The following is a 10,092-nucleotide window of genomic DNA, read 5'->3' on the forward strand; positions in this document are numbered from 1 at the left end:
TTTATTCAAACTTGACAGTGTAAATTCAAGGGAATCAACCAATGAGATCTTTTAGTTGGCTTATGAAAACTTAGAGGCACAGTTAGATTTTCTCTTAGCCTGAAATAAGAGGCTAATTTCCAGAGGCTTCCCCCAATCCACTCTAGCAATGGTCCAAGAAATGTGGATGAGAGTGTTATCTTTCCAGGCCAGTTTCAGAATAAAAGAAATGAAGGAGAAAGCATTTCATGTTTAGTTAAAGTATGAAGTCTTGATTTGTGGTCTTGAAAGGAAGCAGTTTATTGTCTTTATTCTATGTTGGCTATTTCCTCTCTTCCTCTTCAGTTTGATTCAGAGGTCTCCAGCATCTATACAGGACCAGGTGTGAGGTGGAGCCTTCTTCAGCTCTGAGATGTGTAGCCAAGCCTTTGTTATTTAATGAGAGAAAACAATGGAAATGTAGTTGTCCATAACCCAGGGCAATTATATAAGGAAAACTGAGATACACAGTCTTCTTGATTCTACCTTTGTGTTGCCCTTCCAGACATGGCAAATATTACTCACCTTCTGATCTGTCATGGTGTCCCAAGAGGGGACAACTAAATGACCCCTTTCTCATTTCCATTTCACTTTAATATCTTTTTACTTCTATGTTATATGTTTCAGATTACAATTGTATTTTAAAAGGGGTTTTGCCAAAATTGAGCAGCTAATCTATAAAGAACTAGATGTGAAATGTCTGTAGCATCATATTTTTGCTATTTATACCAGTGGGTAATTTAATTGCAAGAAACATCCCTCAAATATGAAGCACGGTGGGTCAAAGCACATTCTGCATCCATTTGTACACATGTACCAAAACCAAATCTTTGTTTCTCATTAGGTATTCTTAATTATATTACCGGCATTTATAACTATCTGAAATTATTTCATTACTTTTTGATTTATTATTTGTCTCCTATGACAAATATGTATGTAAATGGCAAGAGAGTAGGGGCTTCTGATGATCTTGTCCACTACTGTATCCCAGGGGGCTGTATCTCTAGCATCTGACACAGATAGGATAAATAAATATAAATATCATAAAATAAATATAAATAATAGTAAATATCAGTTGAATGGATAAATAAACAAGTAAATAAATGAATCAAGGAATGAATGGTATCCAGATATCTAGATATTTAGATCTTCCTTAAAACCATTTCATTTTATAGTTGGGAAAACGAAGTCTGAAGGTCTGAAGGAGGTAAAATAGTTCCCAGCAAGCTACTTGGGAAATTAACGGTATAACTGGGACTAAAATATGGTCTCCTAATTCCTGGGTTAGTGTCCTTTTAGATGTAATTCAATTAGATTATGGATGGCAGTGGTTTTTGGTTTGGAGATGGTAGAAATTCCTTTTCACATCATTGGTCTGACTAGAGATCCTAATTAGAATACATTATAGTAATCTCTCTTTTGCTCCTTTCCTCTCTGACCTGGTAGCATTCTGAATATCAATCTGTTTTAGACTTCCTTCTATCAATGCTCTTGCTTCTTTTTTGAGAATGTGAGCTTCTAGGGTTGTTTCAAATATTATTTGGGATTATTTGTTATTTATTCAAAGATGTTGCATCCCAACATAAACTTCCACATACAAACTTTCTTCCGCTGTGTTCTAATAAATCAGTCCCTGGCCTCTTTGAAATCATGACTCCTTATTTCTTCCATCTTTTCTATGCAGATGCCCCCCGCCCCCATCTCATGCCAAAGAAATATGTTGCTCTTATACATCTTTAAGTATTTATTTACATTTTTATAGGGCTGAATCATTAAAAACATTGTTTTACAGATAGCATACAATTACTAATGATGGGTAACCTGGAAGGAAAAGATTCCTGAATCTTTAAGGTATAAATCTTTCCACAGTAAATTGGCAGAGAGAGGAACTTCACCTGGAAGCAGCATTCTATTCTGAGCTTACTCCCAGACTCGTATCAGCCACAATGTCTTTACTTTGTACCATTGTTACATAGTTCATTAGCAGACTTTTTAAATAGATTCCAAATTGTTTGGAAACCTAGTATAATATTGTGGTGCCCAGGCTAAAACTGAAGAAGAGATACTCAGGAAAATATTACTTCTATACCATTTTATTTGATTTTCATTTTTGAATACCTGAGCCAAGTCAATATTTTGAAAATAAATCCTTAAAGGGTTCTGTTCTGACAGGACAAACTCCAAATTCTTCCAAATGCCTTTCCAAATATACCTGCTGTGTTTGTTTGCTTCTGTTGCTAATGCTTCCACCCTGGGGCATCATTTGCCTTAAACCGGCATGTCTCAGGATCTTTCAGCTCTCCCTGACACTGCTCACCATTTTTTCTCTGCTTAAAATTCTCTTTGACTATTTCTGTCTGAGCCGCTCTTTTTAATACCCAATTAAAATATCACCTCCGCAATACCATTATTTCTTTCTTTCTGTTCCTACAGAATAATTATTACTTCCTTTCTTACCATACAGTATTTTGTATTTACTTCTGATCACATTGTGTAGTGATTGAAAAAATGTATGTCTACCCTGGTAGTAGATTTAATAAATCTGTTAGAAACTGACACTTATTTCTCTTTTTGCCAGAGTCTAGAACAATACTTGGCACACAGTGGGATCTCAATAATTATTTGGTGAGTAATGCACACATTAGGGAATTCATTAGCAATGTGAGTCAAATGATTCATTATTTGTATTAATTTGCTAAATTAGAAAAACATGGTAAATACAGAGATTTCCCTGCCATACGACTGAAATAGCCTTATTTAGGAAAACAATAAAAAACATTTGAAGCATATGAAATGCCAGGAAGAAATTAACATTGTTTCGACTTTGTGGATTTAAGCATAATAAACACATGTTATGATTTAGCAGCTTAAAACAAGGTGAAAAATTAGTACACAACCATCTGTTCTTATGAGAAACCCTGGAAACTTGTTAGAACTCACTGTCCTCAGATGCTCTAGTATTATTTTTATACTAAAAACTAAGGTCAAGGGCAGTTGATTTCAGTTTACTTGACATCATAGAGACTTTTCAAGCATATCTGTTGGTAGATTCAAAATTGGAATATGGACGAGATTTTGCAACAGTTAATTTAATGAGAGTGTCTGTTTTACCTCACTGCACTTTTCCTCACTCAATACCTCTTTGCCTCTTGCACTCCATTTCCCATTTCTATGTAGATGAATTTCTTTCTTTCTTTCGCATATGTGCTCAATATGGAAAGAGCAATTATTTTCTTCTGATATAAGTAACAGATAATATATAAGGATGTGTATTCATACACACACATATATGTTTGTGCACACGCATGTGGATTGCTATGAATAATATATAATAGCTTCTATTTACTGAGTACTTATTATATGCTAAGTATGTAAAGAGAATATTATATTAAATGTCATTTATTTTTTGTTGACTTTGAGGGAGGAGCAGGTGTAGGCAGATATGGAAGCTGGAAGTGGAGCTATCTAGACATAGGCATTTGAAATCTTCCTCCTTTCTCTAGTACTGTGGGTGGCTGTTCTAGGAACTGAAGGTGACATTGACATCTAGTGTTTCCTATTGGTAGATGGAAGTAAAAGGAAGTGCACTGGCTGGGTCACTTCTAGTGCTGTGTCATACTTCCCCTGCTCTCGGGAATCTACAGTTTCATCAGAGACTCAGCTGTGCCTACCCTCAAGTGGAAACAAGATAATGTGAGGACTTTGCCAACAACCTGGAAACATTCTGCAAGGCTTTGCAGCAGGGGAGATGCTGAACGAGGGGCAAACACAAATTTGCAGCCCACGTAAGTGTTACTTATGGTTATTTTATATTGTACCCACCCAGCTAATCTAAAACGACATTTCCCAGAATTCCTTTTTCTATACGGTTCTCGGTTACAATTGACAAAGTACAAATCTATGTGAGATTTGGGAGACATAAGAAAAGCAGCAGCAACTACGATCTGAAGGTTGGTGAAGAGTTCCAGGCACTGGTGAACCTTAACGTCTGTTGTGGCTAACCTGCTGGCCCTATCTGGGAGTCAAACGATTTATTGTTTTTCTAATTTAGCAAATTAATACAAATAATAAATCATTTGACTCACAAATAGGGCCAGCAGATTAACCGCTCCCCCATGTATTCCTTCAGCTTTTTTAGAGTCCTGGGCCAGGCAGGTGTACAGCTCTGTGGAGAAGGGGATCCATCCCTTCTTCGGGTCATTTGCGTCTCGAATTTTAAGATGGTAAGAGACAGATGTGGGGTCTAGTTTGTATACATGGCTTTCATTTTGTCCTTTCAGGTCCCAGTTTGTCCTCAGACATCTCTTCATGTTCAGACCACTAGAATCTTGACCTACAGTGACTCCGGGCCCACCACCAGAGGCAGAAATAATGGTCTTCTATAGCTTTTTCATTAGCTCCCCAAATTTCATAAGGTCTAATCTCCATGATAAATTACTGATTACAATTATTAATAGTGTTTCTATTTCCCTGATCAAATTTAACTGACAAACTTGGGGAAATGTGAAGACTAGAGAGAGGCAGCTGGGTTGCACATGTATCCAGTAAAAATGTTTGGGGATTCTATGACTCTCTGTAATTAGAAAGAATGATTAATAAATTTATGAATCGTGTTTCTATTATTGTTCCCTTTGAAGGGTAATCATTTATCATCTTAAATAGGACTATATATTATATGGGTAAGTAACGTCCAATAATAAACCAGGGACATATTGCAAATTCAAATGACATTATAGTATAATTCTCAAGTTCAAATTCAGATGTTATAATTTAGACAGTAATCACTCTAAACATTTTAGACCTATAGATGATTAGTGTTCTGGCCTATTCAGTGTTTTTAACACATTCTCTATCTAGTATAGAGAGGCACTGTGTCAGATGCTAAGAATTTAACTGTCGGTAAAAAAGACAAATCTTCTGCCCCTAAGATGTTCACTACCTAGAGGTACTGACTCCTCAAGACCGTTTAAACTTGCCAGCTTGGCCATCGATCACTATGCGTGGCAGCTGAAAGTCAGACTCAGAATGTGACAACCCATTGAGCTCATTTTCCCAGGCCTCTCTCTGGTTCTCGACTGCCAGGATTTCAAATCCTTGCCTCTATTCTCTTGGATTCCAACCCTGCTTCTGCTGCCTCCATCTTTATGGGGAACTTTGATTTTCAGCTTTTTGAATTTCAGCTTTTCATTGAGCTTTGCTCCTTCCTTGCCTGTGACACCTTCTGAAGCCTTTTCCAGTTCTGGCCTAAGGAATCCAAGGGACAAGTCAGTCCCAGCCTCTCTCCTGGCTGAGGAAGTGGGATTTAGGTAAGCGAGGAAACAGAGGTGAAATGCAGAATTGTAATGTAATGAAACAAGTGCTATACCATTCATGTATGAAGTGTTACACATTCATAGATGGTGATGTAAACAGTATTGTAAAGTGTGCCCTCCATCAACTTCCTGCCCCTATAGCTACATATCTATATCTGCACTCTGTTATTCTTTCATTCATCCTACAAATATTTATTATGCAACCAACCCAAGCCACCCACATTTGTTGCTTTCCCTCCATATTGCAGATTACCTCTTCTGCTGTTTCAGGCTACCACCCACGCTTTGCAGAAGCAATATATAGTAGTAATTAAACAAGTGGAGTCAATCTACCTGGGTTCAAATCTTGACTCACACTGTTCTATGCTTTAGTTTCTTCATCTATAAAATGAGGATAATCGCAACACTTAACCACCTAGGAGTGTTTTTAAGGTTATTGCAAAGAGTGCATCAAAGCCCGATCCCACCCCCCAAAATGGATAGGTAAATACTGTGTGTAGCTTATTATAATTAATGATCTCATCTTTTTATCTGCTCTCAGACCAGTTTTTCATTTTGCCATATTTTCAATCTTTTTTTTTTTTTACTGGTTTCTTCCATATCATGTGGCCTACAAATATATGCTCATGTCTTACATATCATTAAACATCCTAATTCTCAATATCTCTTGAACATCTACCCTGATGATTCTTCTTTTCTTTATAATTAGAATCAGAAATATTGGCATTCACTATTTTTTATTTCCTTTCATCCAATTCACTTTCCAGAGTTTCTGCTCATGCTGCTGTCCCTGACTAATAACCCTATTAGTTTCCAAGTCCAAAGATCATGTTGGCCCTCATTTATTGGACTACAAGCATTCCTGAGATGTTTTTCCCTTTGGCTTTGGTAATCTGCTTTTTCGGCTCTTCTTCCACATTTTGAGCCATTTCTTCTCAGTCACTTTTGCAGATTCCTCACATCCATATAGAATTGGTTTTAGAATTCTGCGTTTTCTAAGGTCTTAGCATATCTTGTATCTTTCCCTTCCATTTTTCAGACCACAGTTGCCTTAGCTCAGATCTTTATTATATCTTATCTGAATCATTGCAATAGCCTCCAAGTAGGTCATGCCACCACTTAGTTTATTGCCCACACTCCCTCTTTCTTCTACATTAGTGATCTTTCCAAAATACAAATATAACACATTATACATTTCCCAGGCCAAAGCAGTATGGAGATAAAAATGGCCATAACTTCAATATCAAAATAAATTTCTCCTCCCCCAAACTTGTAATGCAGTCCCATCATAAGAAAAAACCCATAGTATTCCAGTGGAGGGGAATCCTACAATATACTTGGCCAATCCTCCTTAAAACTGTCAAGGTCATTGAAAATAAGGGAAATTTAAAGAACTGTCACAGCCAAGAGAAGCCTAAGGACCCATGACAACCTAAATGTAATGTGGTCTCCTAAGTGGAATTCTGGAGTAGAAAAAGGACACTAGATAAATACTAAGGATATCTGAATAAACTATAGTTGTTAGTTAATAATCACATATCAATATTGTTTCATTAATTGTAAGCAGATGTACCATACTAATGTAAAATGTCAGTAATCAAGGAAACTGCAAGGGGTAAGGATCTGGAAACTGTACTATCTGCTCAATTTTTCTGTAAATCTAAACTGTCTTAAAGAATAAAATTTAAAAAAAAAATAAAAAATAAAGAATAAAATTTAATAAAAAGTAGCATTCCTCTTCTTTTTTTTACCCCCCCCCCCAATGTCCCTATCAAAGAAACTCTAGTTTCCTCAAATTCTTCTCCAGATATGGGAACCAGGGGACCAGTGATGTTTCATGTATGCTCTAGTTTTTTGTTTTGTTTTGTTTTGTTTTTGGGGTTGTTTTTTTGTTGTCCACTATTTTTCTTCTCTCTTGTTCTAGCTCCTAAAAGAAGAGAATAATGCCTTCTGGAAGATCTGGAGTCCTTACCAGGGCACTGACGCCAGTGCTGGTGTCTAATATTTAAGATGCCAATGTCCTTGCAAAGCAGCCAGTACCTTTCTTCCTGCCAAATCTACTGACTACACTGCTGTTGATTTGATGGTATTGTTTTGGGATCTGAGTCTCATGGGAAACTTGTGAAATAGTCCTTTTAGATTTTCTGCTTGTGACTGCAGTTTTTTCTTTTTGGGGCTCAGGCATCAATCCATAGAGGCTGGAATGAAGGATAATCTGAGTGGCAGATACTGCACTGCTACAATTAGAACTCCTCTTCTCTTACTGACTCGAAGAGTCCTAGGAACCCTTGCTTCTTACAGATTGACTTATTTTCCAGGATATTTCTAGACTACTCATGCAATCAGATTACTGAGGGCCCAGGCCACTAGCCCTTAAAACCTGCCCAGACATGTCTGAATCAGAGGGTGAAAACAGCACAGGTTCAGGTTACATAAATATGATCCTGTTGTTATGTTATTTAGAATTTTTTAATGACTTCTTTTTGCCTCTTAACATGGCCTTACAAGGTATTTGCATATCCTGCTTCAGTGCATCTTTCCAGGCTCAGCCAGAGACAGAACATGCTCCGACTTTCTAGTTCAGCCATACTAAGTTATTTTAAGCACCCACATTTCATGGATTTGTCAGACTTCTCATGTCTCCATGCTTTACCGTGATGTTCACATTAAGTTAGCCACCCATGCCTCACCACCACCCCGAAGTATCATACTATCTTGGGATATTTTTATCACTGCCATACTCCTTTATATGAGATATCTATTGATGTTTAACAAATTACCCTGAAAACCAGTGCCTTAAGATGATAAACATTTATTGAATCACACTTTCTGGGGGTCAGAAGAAATCCAGGCATGGCTTAACAGGGTCCTTTATTTCAGTGTCTTTTACAAGGTTACACTGGAGATGCGAATCAAAGCAGTGGCCTCATATGAAGGTTCAACTGTGAGACAGTCCACTTCAGACCTCACTGACATTGCTGTTGGTAGGTTCAGTTTCATGTAGGCTGATATCCTGAGGGTCTCCATTCCTCATTGACCATTGACCATAGGCCTCCCTCAGTACTCACTTCGTAGTGTACCTCACAACATGCTAGCTGGTTACCATCAGTGTGAGGAAGACAGCAGTACAGCACGAGCAAGAAACCAAAGTCTTCGCAATCTAAATGCACAGGATTACTTTACTCCTATTACTTAAAAGTGATAGGTTGCATCACTTTTGGTATATTCTATTGGTTATGCTCAGCCCACTCTTAGATGGAGGGGATTATACAAGAACATAAACACCAGGGTGCTGGGATCATTGAGGGTGTTCTACAGTTGCCCTGTGGAGGGCAATAAACCCCCGCTCATAATCGGTTCACATGTTAAGACAGATGACACCACACATGCATCAAGACAGTTTATAAATATTTATTACTCACATAATGGGTCTTTCTGAAGAAAGTAGGGCAGGTACAAAAACCAGTCTGGAAAGTCTTGAGAGAAGAGAGAAGGCAGTGGCTTTGGTTTTTATATTGTGGTGGAAAGTGGGACTTCAGTGAGGGTTCCCACAGGAATGGATTTAGGGCGGTTTGAACTTTTCCATGAGCATTAACTGGTAGAGCCAAGGCTTCTTATATTCTTACCTTGATATAGAGCAAAAGGGAAAGGGGAAGTTGGGGCATGAAACCTGTCAGGGGTTGAATATCAAAAATGAAGTTGGAGTTATTCTCCTTAACCCAGGGGGCTATTTTAGAGGCAGTCTACTATACCCTTTGTAATATAATTGCTTATTTACCTGTTTATCTTTTATTAGGTAAAGAATGTATTTTATCTTCACGTTTTTTAGTACCTAGTCCAGTGCCTGACATGTGGTCACTCAATAAATGTTGGTCGAATGAATACCTGAATGAGTGAATAGACTCTTCCTACTTCTTCAATCATTATTTATTCTCTGTTGTGGATCTAGTGTTCTTTCAAGATTCAGCTCAAAGATGATTTCCCCTCTGGTGCCTTTGTTGATCCATTTCCTCTCCTCTCTGCTAGAATTGATCACTCTGTTATTTGTGCTCCACTGCACTGGGTCCTGGTTTCTGTCATAGAACTCACAAAAGTTGCATTTATTTCTTTACAGGATTCTAGTCTTTACTAGTCTGCTCACTGAGGGGAAGAACTTGTCTTGTTATAAACGTTTGTACCCTCAGTGTCTAGTATGATATATCACACACACATGTTTATTAATGCCTCACAGAGGACTCAATCAACTCCACTATGGAAAAAGGAGTAAGAGAAAGCTAAATATAGGAGGGGTGTTTAATTTGGATCCTGGAGACTACATAAAAGCTTGACAGGAGAGGAGGATACAGGGGTGAGGAGGCTTTGGAGACAGAATATTCTAGATACAAGAAGTCGCATCACAAAAACATCATGGTGCATTCATTCAAGTAAAAGTAAGATTCGGCTGGTTGGAGATGAGGCTAAAAAATCAGGTTCACATCCAGCTTATAAAGCTTTGTAGGCTAGTAACTGAAGAATTTTTAAAAACTTGGATGCTGTTGTTAATGTAAGTAAATGTATTCTAGGGAAACAATTCAGGTGGCAGAGCTGAATGGACTTGTGTAGGGAGTGAACTGGAATCAAGCAGGGATGGGAAAGGGGTGGTTTCACTGGGACAACATGAACTCTATCTGGAAGAAATCAGAATATAGAGAGAAGGTAAGCATTAGCATTCTGAACTCTGCTCAGAGGGATCCAGAGCTCTGAGATTTGGGAGGTATGGAAA

At 37.8% G+C, this 10,092-nt stretch overlaps 1 long non-coding RNA gene across 1 annotated transcript; it reads left to right on the forward strand.

Annotated features, from left to right (window-relative positions):
• Positions 1–3,622: 3,622 nt before the first annotated feature.
• On the forward strand, positions 3,623–9,214 carry LOC140599886 (uncharacterized). Its single transcript, XR_012002886.1, has 4 exons — positions 3,623–3,803; positions 4,299–4,433; positions 5,199–5,324; positions 7,255–9,214. It is a non-coding gene; the product is annotated as an uncharacterized lncRNA (long non-coding RNA).
• The last annotated feature ends 878 nt before the right edge of the window (positions 9,215–10,092 follow it).

Source organism: Vulpes vulpes, chromosome 8 (genome assembly GCF_048418805.1).
Source record: "Vulpes vulpes isolate BD-2025 chromosome 8, VulVul3, whole genome shotgun sequence".
Taxonomy (NCBI): domain Eukaryota; kingdom Metazoa; phylum Chordata; class Mammalia; order Carnivora; family Canidae; genus Vulpes; species Vulpes vulpes.